Raw genomic sequence first — 23,536 nt, 5'->3', positions numbered from 1 at the left:
TATTTTATGAGTCTTGGCCGTGGCCCTAAGCAATTTGTTTTCCAGTATTACCACCGGATACATAAATGGCACAGACACATAATTGGGTGAACCTTTTCAGATTGTGATTCAGCTTTGCTAAAGTCCCCAATTAGAGGTGTCCAGGGTTCTTAAGCACACTCTTTTTTTGCTTTGGACCTTGACTTTAACCGCTCAGTCTCCAGTTTTCACTTGACACCTACACGCCACAAGCACATGGTTAGGGACAGCTCGGTTTAGCCGCTTAGACCAGGATTTTATTCCTTTAGGCCCTCCTATCCACTGATGCTCAAAGCCTTGGGATCCTTTTTATTTGCCCTTGCCTTTTGGTTTTAAGGGTTATTGGCTTTTTGCTCTTGCCTCTTGGTTTTAAGAGCTTTTGGCTTTTTCTGCTTGCTTTTTTTTTTCCTTTCTATTTTTTTCGCCTATTTTATTTTTTTTTTTTCCGCAAGCTTTGTTCTTTGCTGCTTTTTCTTGCTTCAAGAATCATTTTTATGATTTTTCAGATTATCAAATAACATGTCTCCTAGTCATCATTCTTTCAAGAGCCAACATATTTAACATTCTTAAACAACAACTTCAAAAGACATATACACTGTTCAAGCATTCATTCAGAAAACAAGAAGCATTGTCACCACATCAATATAATTAAGCTAAGTTCAAGGATAAATTCAAAACTCATGTACTTCTTGTTCTTTTGAATTAAAATATTTTTCATTTAAGAGAGGTGATGGATTCATAGGACATTCATAACTTTAAGACATAGTTACTAACTACTAATGATCATGTAATGAAGACACAAACATAGATAAGCACATAACATAGAAAACGAAAAAACAGAAGAAATAAGAACAAGGAATGAATCCACCTTAGTGATGGTGGCGTTTCCTTCTTGAGGAACCAATGATGTCCTTGAGCTCTTCTATGTCTCTTCCTTGTCTTTGTTGCTCCTCCCTCATTGCTTTTTGATCTTATCTAATTTCATGAAGGATGATGGAGTGCTCTTGATGTTCCACCCTTAATTGTTCCATGTTGGAACTTAATTCTCCTAGGGAGGTGTTGATTTGCTCCCAATAGTTTTGTGGAGGAAAATGCATTTGAGGTATCTCCGGGATCTCATGGTGATGAGCTTCATACGCCTCTTGAGCTCCATAAATGGGCTCTCTTGCTTGCTCCATCTTTTTCTTAGTGATGGGCTTCTCTTCTTCAATATGAATGTCTCCTTCTATGAAAGCTCCAGCTGAGTAACATAGATGGCAAATAAGATGAGGAAAAGCTAGCCTTGCCCCAGGAGAGGGCTTTTTGGCTATTTTGTAGAGTTCAAGGGAGATGACTTCATGAACTTCTACTTCTTCTCCAATTATGATGCTATGGATCATGATGGCCCGATCCACAGTAACTTCAGATCGGTTGCTAGTGGGGATGATGGAGCGTTGGATGAACTCCAACCATCCTCTAGCCACAGGCTTGAGGTCCAATCTTCTTAGTTGAACTAGCTTGCCTTTGGAGTCAATCTTCCATTGAGCTCCTTCCACACATATGTCCATAAGGACTTGGTCCAACCTTTGATTAAAGTTGACCCTTCTAGTGTAGGGGCGTTCATCTACTTGCATCATAGGCAAGTTAAACGCCAACCTCACATTCTCCGGACTAAAATCTAAGTATTTCCCCCGAACCATTGTAACGTAGTTCTTTGGATCCGGGTTCTTACTTTGATCATGGTTCTTGGTGATCCATGCATTGGCATAGAACTCTTGAACCATTAGGATGCCGACTTGTTGGATGGGATTTGTTAGAACTTCCCAACCTCTTCTTTGAATTTCATGTTGGATCTCCGGATACTCATTCCTTTTGAGCTTGAAAGGGACCTCGGGGATCACCTTCTTCTTGGTCACAACATCATAGAAGTGGTCTTGATGGGCTTTGGAGATGAACCTTTCCATCTCCCATGACTCGGAGGTGGAAGCTTTTGTCTTCCCTTTTCCTTTTCTAGAGGATTCTCCGGTCTTAGGTGCCATCAATGGTAATGGAAAAACAAAAAGCTTATGCTTTTACCACACCAAACATAGAATATTGCTCGCCCTCGAGCAAGAAAAGAAAGAATTAGATGAAGAAGAAGAAGAAAATATGGAGAAGAGGGGGGAGGTGTGTTTCGGCCAAGAAGGGAAAGAGAGGGTTGTGTTGTGTGATAATGAAGAAGAATGAAGGACTATATATAGGGAAGGGAGGGGGGTAAGTTTTGGCCATATAGGGTGGGTTTGGGTGGGAAATTGATTTTGAATTTTGAAGGTAGGTGGAGTTTATTGGGTAGGTTTATGGGAAAGAGTGGGTGGATGTGAGTGGTGAAGGGTTAATAGGGAAGAGGGATGGAGGTGATAGGTGAAGGGTTTTGGGGAAGAGTGTTTATTGGGAATAGAGGATGATTGAGAAGAGAGAAGAGAGTGAGTGGAGGTAGGTGGGGATCCTGTGGGGTCCACAGATCCTGAGATGATCCTGTGGGGTCCACAGATCCTGAGATGATCCTGTGGGGTCCACAGATCCTGAGGTGTTCAAGGATTTACAACCTTGCACCAAATTAGGCATGTAAAATGCCCTTGCACACAACTCTGGGCGTTCAGCGCCAGGTTGGTGCCCATTTTGGGCGTTCAACTCCCATTTGTTGCCCATTTCTGGCGTTGAACGCCAGAACCATGCTTGTTCTGGGCGTTCAGCGCCAGCTCTTCTCCAGGGTGCAATTCTGGCGTTCAGCGCCCAGATGATGCCCATTTTGGGCGTTCAGCGCCGAGATACTACCCATTTTGGGCGTTCAGCGCCAGAACCATGCTCTGTTCTGGCGTTGAACGCCAGGCAGGTGCTTCCTCCAGGGTGTGATTTTTCTTCTGCTGTTTTTGATTCTGATTCTAAATTTTTCGTTTATTTTGTGACTCCACATGATCATGAACCTAAGAAGACATGAAAAACAAAAATAAAATTAGATAAATAAACATTGGGTTGCCTCCCAACAAGCGCTTCTTTAATGTCAATAGCTTGACAGTGGGCTCTCATGGAGCCTTACAGATGTGCAGAGCTTTGTTGAGACCTCCCAACACCAAACTTAGAGTTTGGATATGGGGGTTTGACACCAAACTTAGAGTTTTGTTGTGGCCTCCCAACACCAAACTTAGAGTTTGACTGGGGGGGCTTTGGTTGACTCTGCTTTGAGAGAAGCTTTTTCTGCTTCCTCTCCATGGATGCAGAGAGAGATCCTTGAGTTGTAAACACAAGGTTGTCCTTATTTAATTTAAGGATCAATTCTCCTCTATCCACATCGATCACAGCTCTTGCTGTGGCTAGGAAAGGTCTTCCTAGGATGATGGATTCATCCTCTTCCTTTCCGGTATCCAGGACTATGAAATCAGTAGGGATGTAAAGGCCTTCAACCTTTACTAACACGTCCTCTACTTATCCATAAGCCTGTTTTCTTGAATTGTCTGCCATCTCTAATGAGATTTTAGCAGCTTGCACCCCATAGATTCCCAGTTTCTCTATTACAGAGAGGGGCATGAGGTTTATTCCTGAACCAAGGTCACACAGAGCCTTAAAGATCATGGTGCCTATGGTACAAGGTATTATGAACTTTCCAGGATCCTGTCTCTTCTGAGGCAATGTCAGTTGATCCAGATCACTTAGTTCATTGGTGAACAAGGGAGGTTCATCTTCCCAAGTTTCAATACCAAATAATTTGGCATTTAGCTTCATGATTACACCAAGGAACTTGGCAGCTTGCTCTTCAGTAACATCCTCATTCTCTTCAGAAGAGGAATACTCATCAGAGCTCATGAATGGCATAAGGAGGTTAAACGGAATCTCTATGGTCTCTAGATGAGCCTCAGAGTCCTTTGGTTCCTCAGAGGGAAGCTCCTTATTGATCACTGGACGTCCCAGGAGGTCTTCTTCCTTGGGATTCACGCCCTTCTCCTCTCTTGTGGGTTTGGCCATGGTAATTAATTCAATGACCTTGCACTCTCCTTTTGGATTCTCTTCTGTATTGCTTGGGAGAGTACTAGGAGGGATTTCAGTGATCCTTTTACTCAGCTGGCCCACTTGTGCTTCCAAATTTCTAATGGAAGACCTTGTTTCATTCATGAAACTCACAGTGGCCTTAGATAGATCAGAGACTAAATTTGCCAAGCTAGATGGATTCTGCTCAGAATTCTCTGTCTGTTGTTAAGTGGATGATAGAAAAGGCTTGCTATTGCTAAACTTGTTTCTTCCACCATTATTAAAGCCTTGTTGAGGCTTTTGATCCTTCCATGAGAGATTTGGGTGATTTCTCCATGATGGATGTAGGTGTTTCCATATGGTTCACCCATGTATTTTAACTCTGCTATTGCAGGGTTCTCAGGATCATAAGCTTCTTCCTCAGAAGATGCCTCTTGAGTACTGTTGGATGCAGCTTGCATTCCATTCAGACTCTGAGAAATCATATTGACTTGCTGAGTCAATATTTTATTCTGAGCCAATATGGCATTCAGAGTATCAATTTCAAGAACTCCCTTCTTCATAGGCGTCCCATTACTCACAGGATTCCTCTCAAAAGTGTACATAAATTGGTTATTAGCAACCATGTCAATGAGTTCTTGAGCTTCTGCAGGCGTTTTCTTTAGGTGAATGGATCCACCTGCAGAAGTATCCAATGACATCTTTGATAGCTCAGATAAACCATCATAGAATATATCCAGGATGGTCCATTCTGAAAGCATGTCAGAAGGACACTTTTTGGTCAGCTGCTTGTATCTTTCCCAAGCTTCATAGAGGGATTCACCTTCTTTCTGTCTGAAGGTTTGAACATCAGCTCTAAGCTTGCTCAGCTTTTGAGGAGGAAAGAACTTGGCTAAGAAAGTCGTGACCAGCTTATCCCAAGAGTTCAGGCTATCTTTGGGTTGAGAGTCCAACCATATTCTAGCTCTGTCTCTTACAGTAAAAGGGAAAAGCATGAGCCTGTAGACTTCAGGATCTACTCCATTAGTCTTAACAGTATCACAGATCTGCAAGAATTCAGTTAAGAACTGAAAAGGATATTCAGATGGAAGTCCATGAAACTTGCAGTTCTGCTGCATCAGAGAAACTAGCTGAGGTTTCAGCTCAAAATTGTTTGCTCCAATGGTAGGAATGGAGATGCTTCTTCCATGTAAATTGGAATTAGGTGCAGTAAAGTCACCAAGCATTCTCCTTGCATTATTGTTGTTGGGTTCGGCTGCCATCTCGTTTACTTGTTCGAAATTTTCAATAAGGTTGTCTCTGAATTGTTGTAATTTAGCTTCTCTTAGTTTTCTCTTCAGAGTCCTTTCAGGTTCTGGATCAGCTTCAACAAGAATGCTTTTTTCTTTGTCCCTGCTCATAAGAAAGAGAAGAGAAAAAGAAAAGATGAGGAATCCTCTATGTCACAGTAAAGAGGTTCCTTATTGTTAGTAGAAGAAGAAAATGAATAGGGGTGAAGAAGAATGAAGAATCCAAACACAAAGGTGATGATAGGAGCAGAGATGTGAGATGAAGAGAAGTGTTAGTAGATGAATAAATAAATAGAAGGGGATGAGAGGAGGAGAGAATTTTCGAAAATAATTTTTGAAAAAGAGTTAGTGATTTTCGAAAATAGTTTTTGAAAAAGGTTTGTAGTTTTTCGAAAATTCAAATAAAAAATAAAATAATTAGTCTAATTAAAAAGAAATTTTGAAAAAGAGGGAAGATTTTTTTTTCGAAAATTAGAGAGAGAGAGTTAGTTAGGTAGTTTTGAAAAAGGTAAGAAACAAACAAAAAGTTAGTTAGTTAGTTGAAACAAAATTTGAAAAGATAAGAAGTTAGGAAGTTAGAAAAGATATTTTGCAATCACTTTTTTGAAAAAGGTAAGATAAGAAGATATTTTTGAAAAGATATGATAGAAATTAGTTTTTGAAAAAGATTTGATTTTTAAAATCTCAATTAATGACTTGATTCACAAGAAATCACAAGATATGATTCTAGAACTTAAAGTTTGAATCTTTCTTAACAAGTAAGTAACAAACTTGAAATTTTTGAATCAAAACATTAATTGATGATGTTATTTTCGAAAATATGATGTAAAATTAAGAGAAAGATTTTTGAAAAATATTTTTGAAATTTTCGAAAATAACTAAAAAAAAAATTGAAAAAAGATTTGATTTTTTGAAAAAGATTTTGAAAAAGATAAGATTTTTTTAAAATTGAAAATTTGATTTGACTCATAAAAACAACTAGATTTTTAAAATTTTTGAAAAAGTCAAATCTAATTTTCGAAATTTTAAGAGAGAAAAAGGGAAAGATATTTTTTTTTTATTTTTGAATTTTTATGATGAGAGAGAAAAACAAGAAAAATGATGCAATGCATGAAAGTTATGGATCAAAATAATGAATGCATGCAAGAATGCTATGAATGTCAAGATGAACACCAAGAACACTATGAAGATCATGATGAACATCAAGAACACATTTTTGAAAAATTTTTAATGCAAAGAAAACATGCAAGACACCAAACTTAGAATTCTTTAATGCTTAGACATAAAGAATTCAGGAATGCATATGAAAAACAAGAAAAGACACAAAACATACAAATGCAAAGATCAAACAAAAAGACTTACCAAGAACAACTTGAAGATCATGAAGAACACTATGAATGCATGAATTTTTTCGAAAAATGCAAGATGAACATGCAATTGGCACCAAACTTATAGCATGACTCAAGACTCAAACAAGAAACACAAAAAATATTTTTGATTTTTATAATTTTCTAATTTTTTTGTATTTTTTCGAAAATTATTTGAAAAACAAAAATAAGGATTCCAAAATTTTTAATATGAATTCCAGGAATCTACCATTCTTAGTTTAAAGCTCCAATCCGAGGGTTAGGCATGGCTTAATAGCCAGCCAAGCTTTAGCATATAACATCAGAGAATATACTGCTCATTACTTATCAAAGTAACTTGCCTCTATGCTGATGGTTTGGAAGCCTCAGTCCAAAAGAATTTAGACATGGCTTTATAGCTAGTCAGGCTTCAACATGCTTCATGAAACACTAGAATTCATTCTTAAAAATTTTGAAGAAAAATATATTTTTGAAAACATTTTTATTTTAAAATTTTTTCGAAAACAAAGGAGAAATTTTTGAAAGATTGTTGAAAAATTTTTTTTTTGAAAAGAAAACAAAAAGAAAGTTACCTAATCTGAGCAACAAGATGAACCGTCAGTTGTCCAAACTCGAACAATCCCCGGCAACGGTGCCAAAAACTTGGTATGCAAAATTGTTACTCAGGTTGTGAATTATTGTTCGAAATTGATTCCCTGGCGATGGCACCAAAAAACGGATGCACAGAACCATGGTCTAAACATATCTTCACAACTTCGTATAACTATCTAGCAAGTGCACTAGGTCGTCCAAGTAATAAATGATGGGATTTTTGTGGAAACAAATTCCAACACCCAAACTCACCGGCAAGTGTACCGGGTCGCATCAAGTAATAATAACTCACAAGAGTGAGGTCGATCCCACAGGGATTGAAGGATTGAGCAATTTTAGTTTAGTGGTTGATTTAGTCAAGCGAATCAAGTTTGGTTGAGTGATTTGTGCTTTGCAGAAATTAAATTGCTTGAAATATAAAGGGAGAGGGGTAAAGTGCAGTAAATTAAAGAGCAGGAAAGTAAAGAAGCAGATTCTTAAAGTGCAAGTAATATAAATTGCAGAAACTTAGATTGCAAGAAATGTAAATGGCTGAAGCTTAAAGTGCAAGAAATGTAAATTGCTTGAATCATAAAAGGAATTGGGAATTGGGATTGCAGAATCTGAACAAGAACAACTAAATTGCATTAAACATAAAAGAGAAAATCTAAGTGCAGTGAAGTGGATCTTAACAGAAAAGTAAATGACTTGAAGAATTTAAAAGCAGGAAAGCAGTGCTTAATTTGCAGCAAAGTAAAAGAGGTTGAAGATCTCAGGAGTGGAAGAGACTAGATAACAATTTTAGATCTCAAATCCTTCCTTGATCCAACAAGAACAATTGCAAGAGAAATGAAGAAAAGTGAATTGCAGAAATTTTAGAAGAAGAAGCAGTAAATGGAAATTGGAATTTAATTATGCAGAAAATTAAAACAAGATCTCAAGGTGAGATTGAAACAGAAGTTCTTCAATTTTCCACCCAAGATCCAAAGCAAGAAAATAAAAGAGTGCTCAAGCAAGAACCAAGAAGAAGAGAGATCAATTCTCCTTCCAAGTTCTCTGAAATCTAAACTCAAAAACAAAAGCTCAAAAATGAAAATGGAAGTTCAAAGAAAAATTCCAAAAATAAAATTCAGCTCCCTAATTACATCAAACTAACTCCTATTTATACACTTTCTATTCTTGGATATTGGAATTTGGATGGGCTTTTGATTTGGTGAAGATTTGAATTAAATTGGACTTTTGGTTGAATTTTCAGCCCATGGGTAATATGCTTCCAGGGGGATGCTCAACTCACAAAGTGAGCTGAGCTTGGAGACTTGGTGTGGGGAGGCTTTGGTTGCGTGCTGTTGGATGCATCAGGGGAGAGCTCAGCTCACTTTGTGAGCTGAGCATTGGTGCCTTGGTGCCAATTTGTTGCGCGCTTGTGTGCTCTTGGACCATGTCAACTTTGTGCCTCATGCACCAAGAAGTAGCGCTCAGCTCTCCAAGTGAGCTGAGCTTTGGTGCTCACAATGAGAGCTCCTTGGTTCGAAACCTACGGAAAGCATGCGCTGCCCATTTCTTTGGTTGCCTTGCTTCCTTGCTTCCTCAAGGTGTGGGGTTCGAATCTTGGGGAGTGCATTTGGCCAATTTTGGCTTATTTTTCCTTGTGAGTGGCGCCTCCCCCTCCCCTTTGGTCATGGGTTCAAGTCTTGGAGCATGCATTTGCAAATCATTTTCCTTGAATTATTTCCTTAGTGCTCTCAATAATGCTCACTTTGTGAGCTGAGCTTGGTTCTTCTTTCCTTGTTTCTTGGCCTCATGTTGTGCTCAGCTCACAAAGTGAGCTGAGCTTTGTGCCTTGGTCCCTTGGGAGTGAGTGTAGCGCTCATTTAGTGAGCTTGGTGCTCTTGGAGTGAGCTTCATGGTTTGTTGCACCACACTTCCTCCTTTCCTGGCCACACTTCCTCTTCCTTGAACCACGCTTCTTAGGCCACGCTTTTCTTCTTTTCTTCTTTTCTTCACCTACAAATAACCAAAACAACCAATCAAAGTATCACCAAATTCACAAGGCTTATAAATCATTGAAAATCAGTTAAATTTGGCTTAAACCTCATGATTTAGCATTAATTTCATGGTGGTTGTTTGATTTAGAGAAGTCATGCATTTTTGATCCAAATTACTTTCTTAGAGTGCAAGAAAGTGCATAAAACCAAATAAAAACAAAGAAAAAGGCTAGTAAAACTAGGCTAAGATGACTTGTCATCAATAAACCTTACGTGAGTAAGGGTCGATCCCACAGAGATTGTTGGTATGAAGCAAGCTATGGTCTCCTTGTAAATCTCAGTCAGGCGGATATAAAATAGTTATGGAGTTTTCGAAATTAATACTAAAATAAGGATAGAAATACTTTTGTAAATCATTGGTGAGAATTTCAGATAAGCATATGGAGATGCATTCATTCCTCTGAACCTCTACTTTCCTGCTGTCTTCATCCAATCCGTCTTACTCCTTTCTATGGCTGGCTTTGTGTAAGGATGTCACCGGTGCCAATGGCTACTTTCAATCCTCTCGGGAAAATGGTCCAAATGCTCTGTCACAGCACGGCTAATCGTCTGGAGGCATCACCCTTGTCGTTGGTTGCATCCTATTCCTCTCTATAAAAATGGTCCGATGCGCTGTCACTGCATAGCTAATCATCTTGGAGGTTCTCGATCATACTAGAATAGAATTTACTATCCTTTTGCGTCTGTCACTACGCCCAGCACTCGCGAGTTTGGAGTTCATCACAGTCATTCAATCCCAGAGTCCTACTCGGAATACCACGGACAAGGTTTAGACTTTCCGGACTCTCATGAATGCCGCCATCAATCTAGCTTATACCATGAAGATTCTGATTAAGAGATCTAAGAGATACTCATTCAATCTAATGTAGAACGGAAGTGGTTGTCAGGCACGCGTTCATAGGGAATGATGATGATTGTCACGTTCATCACATTTAGGTTGAAGTGCGAATGAATATCTTAGAAGCGAAATAAGATGAATTGAATTGAAAACAGTAGTACTTTGCATTAATCTTTGAGGAACAGCAGAGCTCCACACCTTAATCTATGGAGTGTAGAAACTCTACCGTTGAAAATACATAAGTGAAAGGTCCAGGCATGGCCGAATGGCCAGCCCCCAAAACATGATCAATAGATCAAAATATGATCAAAGATGATCCGAAGATGGTTCAAAAGATGTCTAATACAATAGTAAAAGGTCCTATTTATAATAAACTAGCTACTAGGGTTTATAGAAGTAAGTAATTGATGGATAAATCCACTTCCGGGGCCCACTTGCTGTGTGCTTGGGCTGAGCTTGAAGTCTCCACGTGGAGAGGTCATTCTTGGAGTTGAACGCCAGCTTTTGTGCCAGTTTGGGTGTTGAACTCCACTTTGCAACTTGTTTCTGGCGCTAGACGCCAGAATTGGGCAGAGAGCTGGCGTTGAACGCCAGTTTGCGTCTTCTAAACTTGGGCAAAGTATGGACTATTATATATTGCTGGAAAGCCCTGGATGTCTACTTTCCAATGCAATAAGAAGCGCGCCATTTTGAGTTCTGTAGCTCCAGAAAAGCCATTTTGAGTGCAGGGAGATCAGAATACAACAGCATCAGCAGTCCTTCTTCAACCTCTGAATCTGATTTTTGCTCAAGTCCCTCAATTTCAGCCAGAAAATACCTGAAATCACAGAAAAACACACAAACTCATAGTAAAGTCCAGAAATGTGAATTTAACATAAAAACTAATGAAAACATCTCTAAAAGTAACTAGATTCTACTAAAAACATAATAAAAACAATGCCAAAAAGCGTATAAATTATCCGCTCATCAAGGGGACCATATGTGATTACAAGTGTGTCACCATATGGTTATGTAGAGCTTCAAGATAGTGATTCTGACAAAAGGTTCATTGTTAATGGATAGAGAATCAAACATTATCTTGAAGGCAATGTTGAGCAAGAATGCTCAAAACTGAGACTAAATTAAAAGCTCAGTAAAGTCCAGCTAAAGGTAGTAAAGAAGCGCTTGCTGGGAGGCAACCCAGCCATTATCGAAAATTAGATGTTTATAACAATTATATAAGTATATTTAATTTTGTTACTCATGTTAGCTAATGCATTTCAGTGAATAAGTCAGGAAAATGGAGGTTCAAGACATAAAGCAGAGGAATCATAGGGAAAAAGAGCTCACTAGCGTCAAAACGCCAGTAAATGGGTGTTTTGAGCGTTTAACGCCAGAAAAGGTATCATTTTGGGCGTTAAATGCCAGAATGGGCAACATTCTGGGCGTTTAAATGCCAAAAACAGCAGCATCCTGGGCGTTCAGAAAAAAGCCTAGTAACAAAGGATTTCTGGCATTTAACACCAGCCAGGGTACCTGGCTGGGCGTTAAACACCCAAAATGGCCACCAGATGGGCGTTAAACGCCAGAATGGGTATCACGTTTTAATTCAAATTTTTCTGCATCCAAATATTACAAACATTCATTTTTTAATTTCCTTTCCCAAAACTCAATAATCTTATAAATTCTTTTTAATTCTTTTCAATTCTTTTTCAAAACTCATTCATCTTTCCAATTTCTTTCTAAATTTTTTTAACTCATTCATATTATCTTTTATTTCGTAAATGCATAAACAAAAATTTAGATTTAAATTCCTCATATCTTTTTCCTATCTTTTAAATTTTGAAAAGAATCTCACCTTTTTCATATCATGTTTATCTTTTACCAATCATATATTTTAATCATATCTTTTTCTAAAAATTCGAACCCATTCCCTCCCTTTTAAATATACATTCGTCCATCCTCTTTAACACATCATTCGAATCCTTCTTTGATAAACCACTATTTCATGGTTTATCTTGTGCTCAATTGAGTGGATTTTACCAACTCTTTACCCTCTTATTCATACTATTTGCATGGTTTTACATTTGCCTTCCTAATTATGTGCTTTGATTGAAAACATGCTTCTTTGGCCTTTATATTGCTAATATTAGTCCTCTCTTATTACCATTAGATGCCTTGATATGTGTGTTAAGTGATTTTAGAGATTACAAGGCAGAAATGACTCAGAGGATGGAAAGGAAGCATGCAAAAGTGGAAGGAATACAAGGAGTTGGAGAAATAGCTAAGCTGTCCAGCCTGACCTCTTCGCACGCAAACGGCTATAACTTTAGCTACAGAGGTCCAAACGACGCGGTTCCAATTGCATTGGAAAGCTAACGTCTGGGGCTTCGATTTGATATATAATATGTCATAGTTTTTTTGACGCTAGGCGACGCGACCGCGTGACCCATGCGGCCGTGTCGTAGTGACGGAAATCAGCGTGTTTGAATTCTTCTCCAGCGATTTCTGGGCTGTTTTCGACCCAGTTTGCGGCCCAGAAAACACAAATTAGAGGCTATAAAGTGGGAGAATCCATTCATTTAGAGGAGACTCTCACATTCACAATTTTAGGAGTAGATGTAGTTTTTAGAGAGAGAGGTTCTCTCCTCTCTCTTAGGATTAGGATTTAGGACTTCTCTTAGTTTTAGGAGTGACTCTCAATCCCAGGTTCAATGTTCTTTTTATTTATTTCTCCAATTTAATTTGTATGTCAGATTTAAGTTCTTTTGTGAATGCAATTCGAGGTATTTTCAGACTTACTTTTGCTTTGCTTTATTTATATGAATACTTTTAATTTAATTTAGATATTTTCCCTTTTGGTCTTGGTTAAGAAATCAGTAACTCGGGAATTATCCAACTCAATAGCATAATTGATAATTTTTATCCTTGCTAATTGAATTGATCTTCAATAATCCCAATCTTTTCTTAGGAATTAACTAGGATTCAAAGATCTAACTAATTAGTCGCTTGACCTTCCCTTGTTATAGCAAAGGTTAACTAAGTGGAATTAAGATTCAGTTTTCATCATCATTGATAAGGATAACTAGACTGGACTTCCAATTTCTCATACCTTGCCAAAATTTTATTTTACAGTTATTTATTTATTTTATTTGTCATTTAAATATATCTGTGCTCATTGTCCAAGCTCCAAAACCCCCAATTTACAAACTCATAACCAATAATAAGAACATACCTCCCTGCAATTCCTTGAGAAGATGACCCGAGGTTTGAATACTCGGTTATCAATTTCAAAGGGGTTTGTTACTTGTGACAACCAAAACGTTTGTACGAAGGGATTTCTGTCGGTTTAGAGACTATATCTACAACGCGACTGTTTTTATGAAATTCTTTACTAGAAAAAAATCCTAACGTCATTCTCTCCATCTATTCATCTTCTTTTTATTTTTGCTTGAGGACAAGCAACCCTCTAAATTTGGTGTGATTTCCCTGATCCCTGAGCTAAAACAAACAAATCTCATGGCCGCCAAAGGAAGACAAACTGCTTCAAGAGGCAAGAAAGAAAGTAATCCAAAACTACCTTGGATGCATGAAAATTTCTGCACCAAGGAACATGCAGACCATTACCTCAAAATTGTGTGCAGAAGATCAGTGATCCCTGATGAACAGACTTTTGACGGTTTAGAATTTCACTAATGAAAGCTCGTTGCAATATAGTTTCTAAACCAACATCAATACTTTCACACAAAAATTTGGTTGTCGCAAGTAACAAACCCCTAAATTTATAAACCGAAGTATTGAACCTCGGGTCATTCTCCCTAGGAATTAAAATAAAGTATTCTTGTTATTGGCTATGAATTATTTTGGGGTTTTTGGATAAGAAGCATGAAAAGTAAATGGCAATGAAAATAAACAAACAACTGAAAAGGTCTTGGCAAAGGTTGGTGGTCAAGGATCTCTATCCTTATCACTAACCACAAAATGAGAATTGGCAAGGACCAACCCCACTAAGTTAACCCCTAACTAATAGTAGAGGAAAGTCAAGTGAGCTATGTCAATCCAAGACCATAAGTCCTAGTTCTCCACCAAATCATTTAGTGAGATCTAGCATTAATGGCTCTCAATCGTCAATCACTTGGACATTAATTAGCAACTCAAGAGTTTTTAAGTTACCTTCCGAAGCCAAGAACACTAAAATTCTACTCTAAAATCCAACTAAGCATTTCATTAAACACTTAGAAGGCATAAAAGGAAAGTAAAATGAACTAAGCAATTCAACAATAAAAGAACATGAATCATAAATTGCATTGAAATGAAAATAGAAGAAACAAAAGTGCATGAATATAAAAGTAAAGAATTACAAGAATTAAATGCTAGACTAGAGAGAGGAAAGGTAGAAGAAGAAGAATTGCAAAAGGAAAAGTAAATCAAAGCATAAATTAAACCTAGATCTAAGAAATTCTAAGCTAGATCTAACCTAATCCTAATCCTAATCCTAATCCTAGTGAGAAGTGAGAGCTTCTCTCTCTAAAACTAACTTTCCCTCCAAAAATTAAACTAAACTAAATAGTGTGTAAAAGTATATTAACTCCTCTTCATTCCTTGGGTAAAATAGCATCAGAAAGTTGGATTTGGGCCTGGGAAGCCCAAAATTTGCCCCCAGCGGATTCACTTTAAGTGGGTCACGTGCGGACATCAACGCATACACGTACAGTGCGCGTGCGCATCGATTGACAATTTTCCATCCACGCGTACGCGTCATGTGCACGTACGCGTCGCCATACGACATCACAATCTGTGCGTGCGTGTCTGCTGCGCGTGCGCGTCGTTGATCTTATCCCAAATCCTTGCTTTTCCATGATTTCTCCACTTTGCATGCTTTCCTCTCCATTCCTTTGATCCATTCCTAGCCCTTTTTAACCTGAAATCACTAACAAATATATCAAGACATCTAGCTGAATCAAAAGTGAATTAGATTTAACAATTAAGGGCCTAAAAATCATGTTTTCACACTTAAGCAAAAATTAGGAGACAATCATAAAACCATGCTATTTCATTGAATAAATGTAGGTAGAAGGTCATAAAATCACCTAAATTGAGCACAAGATAAACCCTAAGTATGGGGTTTATCAACCTCCCCACACTTAAACCAAGCATGTCCTCATGCTTAAACCAAGAAGGAAACAAAGGGTATCAATATTTATTCAATGAAATCTAACTAAATTCAACCTAAACTATATGCAACTATTTACATGAATGTAATTGCTTGGTCAAAATAAATCAATTCCCAAGAAGCATATATGCACAAGGGCTAAGGACTAGCAAGTATAATCCACAATTGAATTGAGTTATTAAATATTTTTACAAACTTGCATGAAAAGATTATTATGGGTAGAAACATGTAATTGAGCATCAAACCCTCACCGGATCTGTTTGCACTCTATTCGCTCAAGTCTTTAGGGTTGATTCTCTCAATTCTCCCCTAATCATGCTTTCCAATATTTGTTTTTCTTCTAACAATCAACATTTATTTCATGCATGCATACAAGTATCATGAGGTCTTTTCATTGGTTGTAATAGGCTAGGGTTATGGTAGGATGCATATTTGGCCAAGTGAGCTTGAGATTTGAATCTTTGACAAGCTTAAACGTTCCCACTTAACCTATGACATCTTATACAATTCCAAAGCTAACCTAACTACCCATTTTTCTCACTTTTTCCACATACTCATGCATTTTCTTTTCATTTCACGACACTTATGCATTGATTTTATTGAGCTTCACTTTGGGGCATTTTGTCCCCTTTTTATTTCTTTCCTTTTTTTCTCTTTTTTTTCTTTTTCTTTTGTCTTTCTCATTCATTCATTCATTCATTTTTTTTCTATATACAAGAACATCAATGCATAAGGTCTATACATTTATCGATACATGAGCATGTACCCAATTCCCAATATTTACAACAAAATACAAAACTAACCTTTTATTCACCCAATGTCCCAAGTTTCCCACACTTGAATGACACACACACACACTAGCCTAAGCTCATCAAAGATCCAAATAAGGATATTTATTGTTTTCGCTTAAAGGCTTGTAATGTGCTAAATTAAGACAAAGTGGGTTGATCGTAGGCTCAAATTGGCTAACAATGGATGATAAAAGATAAGGCTATTTGGGTAAGTGAGCTAAATGCAATGATGGTCTCAATCATATAAATGCATAAATACACAAAATAATGGACATAAAGAATCAAACAAATCAAACATTACAATAATAGAAAGAATAATGCACACAAGAAGAAAAATAAGTGGTTATATAATGTAACCACGCCATTAGGCTCAAGTCTCACCTGCTTGTGTTCTTAGCTCAAAAATCATGTTCCACAATATATATATGATTCATGCAAGTTCAATGAAAAGTTTTCACTCAAATCAATTGGTGCCCTATAGATAGAAATCTTGAAGAATCTCATTATTTTGACTAAGCTTATTCTGTATATATATGTAAAAATAAGAAAATGAAACAAAAATCCTAAATGACCTAGAAAAATGAAATGCAAAAGTGTCGAGATTAGAAACTTGTCACCCAAAATTGCCAACCAATCGGACGACCTCCCTATACTTAAAAGTTTGCACCATCCTCGGTGCATTCAAAAATGAGCAAGGGGGTACGGCGACTCTCCGGATTTCCACCTTCAGCTGGTTGATCAACCGATTGCTGTGTGTTCTTTATCTTCCGCTTCCATTTTTGCTTGCGGTGCATCATTCATGAAAATAAAAAATATAACACCATAAGATGAGAGAACAAAAACAAGGAAGCATACATTGTTGGAATGAGGTACTAATCACTAGAATTGAGTGAGTGAATTAGTGTGACATTAATGACAAATAAGTGTGTGAATTCTAAATTACGCGCGGTTTAAAACACACATTAGCATAAAAGCTATGTCACTAAAGAAGCATGTACATCACTCATCCTAGTGTGCTTGAAATACTTTAAGTAAACTTGTAAGGTAAAACAAGCATTAAAGAAGCATGAAGGCATTTAAGCTATAACCATATGGATGAATATGGTCGTGAAATACAATGCATTAAGGTAAATGCACACCATCCAATGTAAAAAGATTGCCTAATCAAAGTATAGGGTTCAAATCACATGGTGGCCAAATCATGCAATTCAAGAAGAGTTACAAGCTCGAAGGCAATTCTCATCACTTGGTATTCTTAAAAGGTAAGCATGAAAAACTCAAAACCAAGTAGCAAAATATAATCTCAACAATAGAATCCAACAAATATTATAAATATTATGATATTAAGATAACATCCCTTTTTAAAACATAGCAGTAATTAATAGTAAACAAGATTAACAATCCAACACTTACAATGAAAAAGAGAAAATGAAATGAAAACTGACTAAAACAAACTAATCAACTAACTAACTAACTAATTAGTTAACTAAAATAAATAGTTATCAATGGTGTTTGGGAGTGTTGGATGAGGGGTAGAAGAAGGGAAGAAGAAAGGAGAAGGAAAGAAATGGAAAGAGGAGAAGAAAAGAGATGTGTTGAAGGAAGGACATCCGCGCGTACGCGCGCATGGCGCCTGTGCGCGGATGGTGGTGCAATGGACGCGACGCGTACGCGTACATGGTGCATCCGCGTCGATGGCTTATTCTGAGAGTGGCGCGTACGCGCCAGGTGCGCGTATGCGCGAGTGGATTTGTGCCTCGGGCACAGTGCGCGCACAACGTTTGCACAACTCTCGGGTCAATGTATGGAGGAATGAAATTTTGCAATCCACGCGTACGCGCACATGGCGCGTGCGCGTGGATGGTCGAAAATTCTTGATGCACGCGTATGCGCACAGTGCGCATACGCGTGGATGGTGCTCTGTTTTTCAAAAATTTTCTATGTTTTTGCACCAATCCAAGCATTCTAAACCTCCAAACAGCTACCAAAACACCTTAAAACCTTATTTAACATATTATACTACCAAATAAACTCAACCAACTAATCTAAACATGAAATTAACTAATTCTATCAATATATACAAAAGAAAAAATGAAAAGATAGTACCATGGTGGGGTGTTTCCCACCTAGCACTTTTGTTTATTGTCCTTAAGTTGGACTTATGGGGAGCTCCTCTCAAGATGACTTGTGCTTGAATTCATCTTGGAACTCCCACCACTGCTTGGTTCTCCATTGTTCCCCAAGATTTCTCATGAATTGAGCCAAGTGTTGATGGAGTTCTTCACAAGCTTGGGGCTCCCAAAGTTGATCCTCTTCTTGTAACCTGGGATCCCACACTTTATTTTCACACCCGTCTTAAAGTTGATCATCATTATTAGCCCATCCGGGTGGTGAACAAGATGAATTCTCTATGAAATGTTCAACAATCCTCCTAGACCCATCTAGTTGAGCACTACTCCAACCTTTATATTCAACTCTTGAAGTATCAACCAAAATGAGCCTTGATTTATAACGCCAACCACAAAACCTTTTCCGCTTACGCTTTATCCCACAAAGTCCCTAAGTTTGCCATCTGTTTCAAGCAAACCATATTCAAGTGGGATAATAAAGCTAATAGAAATGAATTTCACCCACTCAAATAAAGGTGTAGATGGCAACCTATGCAAAGGTGATTCCAAGGGTCTTGACAAAGCGTAGCCAACCCCGGTTCTTCTATTTCTAGGGACTTCCACCTCTTCACAAGTTTCCTCAAATGTAATCTTTTGTTCAACAATTTTATCTAACTCTTTTACCTTACTCAAATTATAAATGGGAGGGTGAGAAAATGTTACCTCCACAATGCTTTCAAATCCAACGGAAGAAGGTTCTTCATGCTCAAAGGATTCTTCACCATTAAGCTTTGATGCTTGGTCTTCATCACCAAGGAAACTCAATTCTTGCTCTATCCCATCCAAGTCTTCATAAGGGATATGCCTTGGAGGTTGTGCACATTCTTCCTTAGCATCAAATTCATTCTTCTTGGAGGGGGTTTCTTCAACTCTATATTCCCAAGGAGGCTCTGTATCTCCTAAGTCTTCTACCACTTCTTCCTTGTCTTCAACAATTAAAGCTTCCTCCAATTGTTCCAATACAAAGCAACTTCCCTCATTCTCCACCAATCTCTCCTTCATGTTGTGCCTTTCATTTGATTCTCCACATGTTACCATGGGAGTTCATTGAGTATTCAAGCATTGGGATACTAACCGGCTTACCACCTCGTCCAAGGCGGCCGTGAATTGTTGCACATCCCTTTTCATCTCCTCTTGTCCTTGAACAAGAACATTAAGGATGTCATCTATTGGAGGTTGGGGTGGATGGAAGGATTCATCAATTTGGGGGAAGGGTTCTGATGAGCGGATAATTTATACACTTTTGGCATTATTTTTAGGTAGTTTTTAATAAGATCTAGCTATTTTTAGTATATTTTTATTATTTTTCAAGAAAAATTCACATTTCTGGACTATACTATGAGTTTGTGTATTTTTCTGTGATTTCAAGTACTTTGTGGCTGAAATTGAGGGACCTGAGCAAAAATCTGATTCAGAGGCTGAAAAAGGACTGCAGATGCTGTTGGATACAGACCTCCCTGCACTCGAAATTGATTTTCTGGAGCTACAGAAACCCAATTGGCGCGCCCTCAATTTTGTTGGAAGGTAGACATCCTGGGCTTTCCAGCAATATATAATAGTCCATACTTTGCCCAAGTTTTTATAACGCAAACTGGCGTTTGAACGCCCACTTTCTACCCTATTCTAGCGTTAAACGCCAGAACTGGCATAAAAGCTGGAGTTAAACACCTAAATTGGTACCAAAGCTAGCGTTTAACTCCAAGAAGAGTCTCTACACGTGAAAGCTTCAATCCTCAGCCCAAGCACACACCAAGTGGGCCCCGGAAGTGGATTTCTGCACTATCTGTACTTAGTTACTCATTTTCTGTAAACCCTAGTGACTAGTTTAGTATAAAAACTACTTTTAGTGATTTATTTCACATCTTTATATCATTTTGGAGACTATCTTTGTATCACTTTTGATCTCTTGATCACGCTTAGGGAGCTGGCCATTCGGCCATGCCTGGACCATTATCACTTATGTATTTTCAACGGTGGAGTTTCTACACCCCATAGATTAAGGTGTGGAGCTCTTCTCTTCCTCATGAATCAATGCAAAATACTATTGTTTTTCTATTCAACTCAAGCTTATTCTTATTCTAAGATATTCATTCGCACACAAGAACATGATGAATGTGATGATCAAGTGACACTTATTACCATTCTCACTTATGAACCCATGCCTGACAAACACTTCCGTTCTACATGAAAACAAGCTTGAATGCATATCTCTTAGATTCCTGGTCCATGTGTTTGATTGTCTCTCCTGACAATAGAGCCTTCAATTCCTTGAGATCAGAGTCTTCGTGGTATAAGCTAGAATCAATTTGCAGCATTCTTGAGATCTGGAAAGTCTAAAACTTGTCTGTGGTATTCCGAGTAGGATCTGGGATGGGATGACTGTGACGAGCTTCAAACTCACGAGTTTTGGACGTAGTGACAGACGCAAAAGGATCAATGGATCCTATTCCAACATGAGTGAGAACCGACAGATGATTAGCCGTGCGGTGACAGTGCATTTGGACCATTTTCACTGAGAGGACGGATGGTAGCCATTGACAACGGTGATCCCCCAACATACAGCTTACCATGGAAAGAAGTATGAATGACTGAATGAAGACAGTAGAAAAGCAAAGATTTAGAAGCAACAAGAATCTCCACACGCTTATCTGATATCCAACCAATGAATTACATAAGTATCTCTATCTTCTTTTATATTTTATTTATATTTTAATTATCAAAACCTTATAACCATTTGAATCTGCCTGACTGAGATTTACAAGGATGACCATAGCTTGCTTTAAGTCGACAATCTCCGTGGGATCGACTCTTACTCACGTAAGGTATTACTTGGACGACCCAGTGCACTTGCTGGTTAGTTACACGGAATTATGAAGAAGTCTTGAGATCACTTTCTCCCACACCATGTTTTTGGCGTTATAGCCAGGGAATGAATAATCACGATTTTGCATACCAAGTTTTTGGCGCCGTTTCCGGGGATTGTTCGAGTTTGGACAACTGACAGTTCATCTTGTTGCTCAGATTAGGTTATTTTATTTTATTTTTAAGCTTTTTTTTATTTTCGAAAAATTCAAAAAAAAAATTTCTGAAGAACAAAATAAAATATGTTTAGTTTCCTAAAAGTTCTTCAGAATTTTTAAGAATGAATTATAGAGTTTCATCATGATCTATTGAATCCTGGCTGGCTGTTAAACCATGTCTAAAAATTTGGACCGAGGTTTCACTTATCTTTAGAAGAGCTTCTTTGGATTTCTCATCAATTTAGCTGTTGTATGTAATGTTCTGCTGAAGCTTGGCTGGCCATTGGCCATGTCTAAATTTTTGGACCGAAGCTTTCACATAAAGCTTGGCTGGCTATTAAGCCATGTCTAAAATTTTGGACCAAAGCTTTAGACTAACATTGCATGATTCCAGGAATTCCTATAAAAAAATTTTGAATTTATTTATTTTCTCTTTTTCCAAATAATTTTCAAATTTTTTTTTTTAAATCATGAAAACAAAAAAAAATTTTATGTTTCTTGTTTGAGTCTTGTGTCAAATTTTAACTTTGGTGTCAATTGCATATTTTTAATTTTCATTAAAATTTTCGAAAACTCATGCATGTGTTTTTTATAATCTTCAAGTTGTTCTTGATGATTTTCCTTATTTGATCTTTGCATTTTCTTGTTTTGTGTCTTTTCTTGTTTTTCATATGCATTTTCAATTTGTTAGTGTCTAAACATTGAAAATTTCTAAGTTTGGTGTCTTGCATGTGTTTCTTTTCAAAAAAATTTTCAAAAACATGTTCTTGATGTTCATCTTGACATTCAAAGTGTTCTTGCATATTTTTATTGTTTTGATTCATAATTTTCATGTTTTGAGTCATTTTATTGTTTTTCTCTTTCTTCATTGAAAATTCAAAAATAAAAAAAAAATATCTTTCCCTTATCCTTCTCATAAATTTCGAATAGTTGAGTTGACTTAGTCAAAAATTTTTAAAAAAACTTAGTTGTTTCTTATGAGTTAAGTCAAATTTTCAATTTAAAAATCCTATCTTTTCAAAACCTTTTCAAAAATCAAATCTTTTTCATTTTCTTTCATTTTTTTCGAAATTTTAAAAAAATTAAATTTCAAAATTTTTTTCTTATTTTTATCTCATATTTTCCAAAATCTTTACTAACAATTAATGTGATTGATTCAAAATTTTAAGTTATTACTTGCCTATTAAGAAAGGTTCAATCTTTAATTTTAGAATCATATCTTTTTGTTTCTTGTTAGTCATGTAATCAACTTTAATTTCAAAAATCAAATCTTTTTAAATTTCTTTTTCAAATCTTTTTCAAAATAAATTTCAATCATATCTTTTTCAAAACTTAATTTCAAAATCTTTTCTAACTTCGTATCTTTTCAAAATTGATTTTCAAATATTTTTCAATTAACTACTTGACTTTTTGTTTGATTTTAAAAAATTCTTATCTTTTTTTTAAAACTATCTAACTACAAATTTTATTTTATTTCTCTTTTTAATTTTCGAATTATAACTAATTTTTTTAAATAAAAACAAAAATATTTCCCTTTTCTTTTTAATTATTTTTGAAAACCCTCCCTCTCATCTCTCTCTAATTATTTATTTATCTACTAGCACGTCTCTTCTACTCATAATTCGAACTCCCTCTTTTTCATAAGTTCGAATTCTCCTCTCTACCTCATCCTTCCACTCTTCTTTTCCTCTAACACATTAAGGAATCTCTATACTATGACATAGAGAATTACATACTTTCTTTGTCTTCTTCTCTATCATATGAGCAGGAACAAAGATAAAGGCATTCTGGTTGAAGCTAATCCTGAACCTGAAAGGACCCTGAAGAAAAAGCTAAGAGAAGCTAAAGCACAACTCTCTGAAGAGGACCTAACTAAAATTTTCGCAACAGAGAAAACAGCTATGGCCGAACCCAACAACAACAATGCAAGGAAGGTGCTTGGTGATTTCACTACACCAACTTCCAATTTCTATGGAAGAAGCATCTCAATTCCTACCATTGGAGCAAACAACTTTGAGCTTAAGCCTCAATTAGTTTCTCTAATGCAACATAATTGCAAGTTTCATGGACTTCCATTGGAAGATCCTCATCAGTTCTTAGCTGAATTCTTGTAAATCTGTGACACTGTCAAGACTAATGGAGTTGATCCTGAGGTCTACAGGCTTATGCTTTTCCCTTTTGCTGTAAGAGACAGAGCTAGAACATGGTTGAAATCACAACCTAAGGAAAGCCTAAACTCTTGGGAAAAGCTGGTCAGTGCTTTCCTGGTCAAATTCTTTCTACCTCAAAAGATGAGC

The 23,536-nt window shown here is 37.1% G+C and overlaps 1 non-coding gene across 1 annotated transcript; it reads left to right on the top strand.

Annotated features, from left to right (window-relative positions):
* Window positions 1-4,754: 4,754 nt before the first annotated feature.
* Window positions 4,755-4,862, top strand: LOC148580584 (small nucleolar RNA R71). Its single transcript, XR_015896326.1, has one exon. It is a non-coding gene; the product is annotated as a small nucleolar RNA R71 (small nucleolar RNA).
* The last annotated feature ends 18,674 nt before the right edge of the window (window positions 4,863-23,536 follow it).

This window comes from Arachis ipaensis, chromosome B10, assembly GCF_059453495.1.
Source record: "Arachis ipaensis isolate K30076 ecotype BB chromosome B10, ASM5945349v1, whole genome shotgun sequence".
Lineage (NCBI taxonomy): Eukaryota > Viridiplantae > Streptophyta > Magnoliopsida > Fabales > Fabaceae > Arachis > Arachis ipaensis.
The sequence above is the reverse complement of the archived record's forward strand: the minus strand, read 5'-3'. Positions and strand labels throughout refer to the sequence as shown.